We start from the raw sequence: 6591 nt of genomic DNA on the forward strand, positions 1-6591 counted from the left end.
AAAAGACTGGACATGGCCCTTGGTTCTTGTGTTCTAGTTGACATGGTGGTGTTCGGTCACAGGCTGAACTGGAGGCTCTCAGAGGTCTTTTCCAACCCAGCTGATTCTGCGACACAGAAAGCACACAGCCCCATGGCTGTGCACAGCTCAAGAGAAGCCCACCAGTCAGTGTCATGCCTGCCAGGGCACTTTTGGGTGACCTTAGGCCATACAGGTCACATGAGCAGGGATCAGAGCAGTGAATGTGAGTGGGAAAGTGGTTGCAGCCATGGTCACAGTGCTAGAGCTAAGCTCATTCAAACACACGTAATTCCAGGATGAGAAAGAGATCCGCAGTGTCCTTCCCGCTCCCAGACTTGCCCCCCCCGCCCCCAACATGGGATGAACAGCAAGTGATGTGATAATCAGCACATCATGCATAGGGCCATGCCAGGACAGAAGACAAACAAATCCAAAGGACGCAGAACTAAGCTGTTTTGCCTTTCCAGGCCTCTGTGCACGGGACCAGGACAAGTAGACTGCCCCTTCCCGCCCCAGCTAAGGGCATCTCAGCCCAGCACTTTGTGGGCCTTACAAGGAGTAGGTTACAAGCCAAAACTGCCCAGCTCCGGCAGGTGTGTTGAGAAGGGAGGAAGGGGCTGGTCTGACAGAGGAAGAAATCACAGAACCATAGAATATCCTGAGCTGGAAAGGACCCACAAGGATCCTCGAAGTCCCACTCCTGGCCCTGCACAGGACACCCCAAGAATCACACCATATGCCTGAGAGTATTATCCAAACGCTTCCTGAACTCTGCCAGGCTTGGTGCCCTGACCACTTCCCCCGGGGAGCCCGTTCCAGTGCACAGCCACCCTCTGGATGATGATCCTTTCCCTAACACTTAACCTAAGCCTCCTCTGACCCAGGGAACTTTGGGAAAGATGCAGTAACCACACGGGAGACTGAATTGAGGTGCTGAGAACCGCTTGGCGAAGGCCAGCACGTTCCACTCAGCCCTGTGGGGGTGTCCCGCCGCTGCAGAAGAGAGCACGGGGAGGGCAGGGAGCTCGCTCCGCAAGCGCGAGTGACGGCGGGAGGGTCGAGGAGAGGGGGGAGCGGCGGCGGCACGAGGCCGCCGGGAGAGCCGGCCGGGCGCGGGAAGGGCAGGGAGACCGATGGAGCGGGCCCCGGGAAGCGGCGGGAAGCGGCGGGAAGCGGCGGGAAGCGGCGGGAAGCGGCGGGAAGCGGCGGGAAGCGGGGGCGGCGGCGGCCCCGGCGGGCGGGGGGTGGGGTGGGGGGGGTGGGGGTGTAACCGTTACCTGCGCGCGCTCTCCCTCAGCTCCTCCGCGCCGCCACGGGCGCCGCCATCTTGGAGTGCCGGTGTCGGTTCCGCCTCCTCCTTCGGCTCCGCCCGGCGCGGGGCGGGAGTTCCGTGGCAGTTGCTGCTTCCCGAGGTCTGACGTGCCAACGTAGATCAGCAGTAAATTGAAAAAAAAAAATTAAATAAAATTTGTTGTCAGGGATTGATCCCTGTATGAGCTGCAAAGGTCCTGTTCAGCCTCGAGAAGAGGCGACTGAGAGGGGTTCTCCTTGCGTATAAATATCTAAAGGGTGGGTGCCGAGACAAGACATTGGAGCCAGGCTCTTCTTGGTGGTGCCAGGCAATGGGACAAGAGGCAATGGGCAGAAACTTACTCACGGGAACTTCCACTTGAATATGAGGAAGAACTGCTTTACTGTGGGAGTGACGGAGCACCAGGACAGATTGGCCGGAGAGGCTGTGGAGTCTCCCTTACTGGAGATGCTCAAGAACTGTCTGGATGCGATCCCATGCCATGTGCTCTGGGATGACCCTGCTTGAACAGGGAGGTTGGACCACATGACCCACTTTGCTCCCCTCCAACCTGACTGTTTCCATGTGATTAATCTTGCTCCCCTCCACAGCATATAGAGATAGCCTGGAAAGTGGCCATATAGTTTAGGGCTAGGTTTCAGTAGCTTTTTACCCTCAATAATTTCATTTCCCATCTGTACTTTTTTTTTTTTTTTTTTTTTAAGGCAGATTCTGAAATAAAGGCAATAATTTTTTTTGTGTGGTGTCTTTTTGACTAATGAAAGGAAAAAGCAGAGGTCAAGAAATGCAATCTAGCACAGCGTAATTAATTCTACCTCTGCCTCTACCTCAACATCTTACCCTGTTGTCAACAGCATGCAGTTCAGAGTTGGTTTTAATTACTGCAAGTAGCTTATAGTAACCTCCAAGGAACAAGAAATACATTTTTTCTTTTTCCTTTTTTTTCCTTTTTTTTTTTTTTTTTTCCTGGTGGGTTGTGCCCTTTTTCTGCTGGAACTCTTGATTGTTTTCATTTTTAGACCTTTTTCTTCACTGCTGGGTTTCCAACAGAGTTTAAATATGCAGCGCAATGCCTACAGTGAAGTCAACCTTTTTGTACTAGAGAGGTAGGAGCTTCTTATGTAACTAAAAATAAGTACTTACTGAGTATAAGCTTTCTGCTTGGTTGTGTGTACCTGTCAAGGATACTTAAATTACAACCTTTTCACCATGAAAATGAATGGAGAGCAGCCCTGCTTATATAAACAAGTACAGTTTCACCACAACTATGCATAATTTTTGTTTGCTTTCCTGTTGATCTCCCTTTCAGCAAATGATTGTGACTTTGCTTTATCAGACCTTCCATCCTAAATCTCCCTCTGAGCTGCTGTATGAGTTCCTTGGCTGAGGGAAGATGAGGGAAAATTTTTGTGTGGGGGAACAGGGAGGGCAGTCTTTGGCTGAGACCCTTCTCCAGGATAAATGAGATAAATGAAAGCTTGTGACCAACGGGGACATGTTTTCACCTCAAAGTATGATTTCCCTCACACTGGCCGTAATCCCTGTGCTCTCCTGACTCCTGTCTGAGTGAATTATCCCAGAGGTGTTAGCAGACTTGGATGAGACCACCGAAAAAAAGTCAGTATCTGATTTTGGAGGAAAGCTTTGGTGTGCTTTTGGCTGTCCTCTTCACAGCATGGGACAATTAGTCATTACCATTTCTGGGATTTACTGGTGACATGGGATCTTCATGTTTTTGAAGCAGTGATGCCAAACAGTGCTTAACAGTTAAACATCTCTCTACTACTTCTACCACAAATAAGCCCAAATGCCAAAAAACAATGTATGTCTGTATTATTTTTGATCTTAATGGATTTTCATACTACTCAGAATACCTTTGCTCTTCTTGCCTTCTGAGTATGTTTCTATTTGGTCTCAGTTTTTCTCACCTAGTTTCAGTTTCTGTTTACAGAAAATCTTTCAGCTTGTTTATCTTCGTTTGATACTGGTTACCTTCCTCACTATTAGAATCCAGACTGAACAACAAGCGCCAATAAAGTCAATGGAAAGGGACACAAGATTTTCGTATGTTCTCAGAGTAAGTTTCCAGTAGTATCTTGACAGAAGTTATCGACATGTTCTAAGTAACACACAATTCAAACATGTGTCAAATATGCTTGGCTTGTTTCCGTTAGCAGATAATGAAAGTCATACCAGCAAGTCCTTCCAGAAGAAAATAAGGAATAATAGAAAATGGTTTGGGGGTTTATTTTTCTCTCATTTATTTTTAATGTTTTATATTAAATATTTCATTTTATATTAATATTTTGCACCCATAGCCAAGACTTGGTAGAATACTTGGTTTATAAACCCCTCCCAAAAGCACCCATTTCAGCAGAATCACAAGCTACATCTGAGTTTAACCAAACCTAGTTTAGGTTGTTGGTTAATATGGTGAACAGAGGAGAGCTGGAGGCTCCAGGTGGGCCCAAACCTAAATGTTCCTCAGGTATGACAGATCTACTTTTGTGTATAGCATCTACCTAACTTTCTAGGAAACATTTAAGATTGTGATTAATTTAGTATTAATCTAAACAGATTATCCTCAGCTTCAAGTGAATTGAATACATAAGTAGATTGTCAGGATGAGAAAGCAGTGTTTTATTGAAATGAATGGATTAAAAAGGTAAGGCAAAGGTCTAACTACTCAATCAGCTATAATCTTGATGGCAGAGCTTGAGAAATGTAGGTCAATATGTTTAATGTCAAATAATTCAGCAGTCCAGACATTTAAATGTATTTAAAAGAATCATAACTAAATTTTAGACAGTGATTGGACTTTCAAAATGTTTTCAAGACAACATAAAATAATTGTCTCAATATTTTGCTACTTCCACTTACTCTGAGCTCTATGTTGTTATCCTCAGTTGAGGTGAAGAGCACTACACACACAAAATAAAGAGGTTTTCATTTGCAAGCAAAGACATCAGGTCCCTTCTTTTTGAAAGTGGAAAACTCTCATGTTCCTGAGCTGAATCCTGCAGGAATCATGAATCAGAGCTGTGAGCTGCACAGCCCACCGTATGAATGAAAATGTAATTCAACAACACCTTGTAGCTCAGGCAGGGGTTGGAGACACCACTCACTCATCTGTCTCTCCCCTATTAGCCAGTAACCCCTGCATGGTGCGGGGAGCAAGCAGGGACACAAGGCCTCAAATGGCGCAGACTTTTCCAAACAGGGTACCTCCCCCACTATCCCGTGATTCCCACCTTCCCCACGTGGAGTTTTGCTTCCTAACCTGGGCTGTTTGCTCAGTTGCCTTTCATTATGGGAAATTAATTATATAGTGACATTTGTATTTGCCTTAATATTAGTAAACTATTTTCCATATGGCTGATACTCCCTGATTTCTTTTTTAGACTTCCCACTAATATGTTTGTTATCATTTTTGTTAATCCAGTAATCAGGTAATTCATTAGTTCCTGTATGGGAAATGTGCAGAAGTACCCCAGTTGCCTGTTACTTAAATAGAAATGCTTCCTGCTTTCCATACAAGTCTAATTTTGCTTTTGCTGACAGTTACCAGAGTCGCTGTTTGTGTTTCCCAGCATTGCTATTTTGTTCCTACATCAACAATGTGACTAGTATTTTTTCAACCTCCTACAAAAAAAGGATTAAAACCCAGCATTTGGAATAGAAAATAATTTTTATTGCCTTCATACTTCAAATCCCAGCACCATTTCACGTAATTAAAAAGTTTGCTTGGTTATTTTTTTCCACTAAACTTCTTGAGTGTTGCTTTTGCTTCTGAGTTTCCTTTCGCCACTGTTTATATATGCGTGCATTTAGTCGTTTTGTTTTAAACCACAAGGTCAGATAAAAAATGCAGGTGATTGGATTGCAGGGAAGAATGTCCCTTGGGAATAAAAAATCAAGTAATTAATAGACTAACTGAAAGAAAGACCATATCCACCATCTGAGCCCATATCTCAAAGGGAAGAATTCCGAGTGACCTCATGAAGATAATAGAAGCTTCACTTTTGCAATAGATTTTATTTTACAAGCACTCAAATATTTTGGTAGTGGAAGAATTAACTCTTGAAACAGGTAAAAGAGGTAGAGTATACTTTTGGGATAGAAAAGAACGGATTTGGGCAAGACTGGTTGCATTAGTAGGAGTAGAGTTTAACCTGTAAGTTGTGAGTTATGTAAACTAATTAACAGGTTATTACCTGATATGGTTGACACCTGCTTCAGCTGGGGACTGGCCTTGATGACAGAGTGCGTTCTTGTCATGCAAACCAACACAGGTTCATCATTCCATGGCTTGACAAAATGAAAAAGAACTTTCACAACACATCAGTGGGAGAAGAGATCAGCTGTATAGGAAGTCAGTAACCTGCTCACCCTATCCAGGGGTCTGTGCTTGGTCACCAGGAGGGCCCTGTCTGGTTGGATAATACCTGTGCCTCTCCCTGTGCCACTCATTAAACCACTGAATGATATGGATGAATTTTGAAAACATGCGAGATCCAGACTCAGTGGAATCATATTTACCCAGCATTGTTTTAGCAGGCTGATGTTGGTCCCTAAGCCTGGAGCTGGGACATGGGACTGAGTCCTTCCTGAGACCTAAGTGAGCCTAATTCTGATGAGATTTTATGTAGTACTTGTATTGTGTTGGGTATTTGCAGAGGGGTGCATCTAACCCCAAATGCACATCCTCCGTGTTCTACTGAAAGGTATTAGACCAGTGTCAGCAGCTTATTACTGATTAAGACTAAAGCGTGTGAGTAGATGTGTGCATGTAGGTGGGGAGAAGTTGTCAGAATCAATGCACATCTGCTTTTTTGCCTTTCATCAACATTTCAGTTTTAAAAAAAACTAATCAGTGCTGTATTTTTGTCTTGGCCATCTTCTTCTAATGCCCTAGCACAATTTTGCTGTTGGTTTGGACTAGTTATACACAGTGTTGAGCAAAACTACCCCTTTGTAGCATTCAAAATTGATGAAATGGGGGGTATTAAAATGCCCATTCATCCGACCCTGCGCTCATCTTGCTTGGGAAATAGACACGTACACGCGTGTTACATGTCCGGCAAAATGGCCGATTCCTTTATTAGCAGGATGCTTATATAGGGGGGGTATAGAAGATTCTAGGACAAGGGAAGGTTTTGAATTGAATCCACGAATCTAGAGGGCTTCTGATAAGGGGGGTGGAAGACATTGGTTAGGGGGATATGTTTATTCATTCAGGGGGAAGGGATCGCCAGGGG

The 6591-nt window shown here is 44.7% G+C and overlaps 1 protein-coding gene across 2 annotated transcripts in view; it reads right to left on the reverse strand.

Moving 5' to 3' along the window:
* LARS2 (leucyl-tRNA synthetase 2, mitochondrial) overlaps positions 1 to 1371 on the reverse strand; it is an 85617-nt gene extending 84246 nt beyond the window's left edge. The window contains exon 1 of one of the 2 annotated variants that reach the window (XM_027892429.1): positions 1299 to 1371. The gene's annotated coding sequence lies outside the window, so the exon portion shown is untranslated. Of the gene's footprint in view, positions 1 to 910; positions 1022 to 1298 lie in introns of those variants that run through there. The other variant, XM_027892439.1, reaches the window with a different exon arrangement.
* Between the last annotated feature and the right edge of the window lie 5220 nt (positions 1372 to 6591).

The sequence above is a fragment of the Empidonax traillii genome, unplaced genomic scaffold, assembly GCF_003031625.1.
Source record: "Empidonax traillii isolate 1590-97213 ecotype Southwest subspecies unplaced genomic scaffold, ASM303162v1 scaffold14:size4059594, whole genome shotgun sequence".
NCBI lineage: Eukaryota > Metazoa > Chordata > Aves > Passeriformes > Tyrannidae > Empidonax > Empidonax traillii.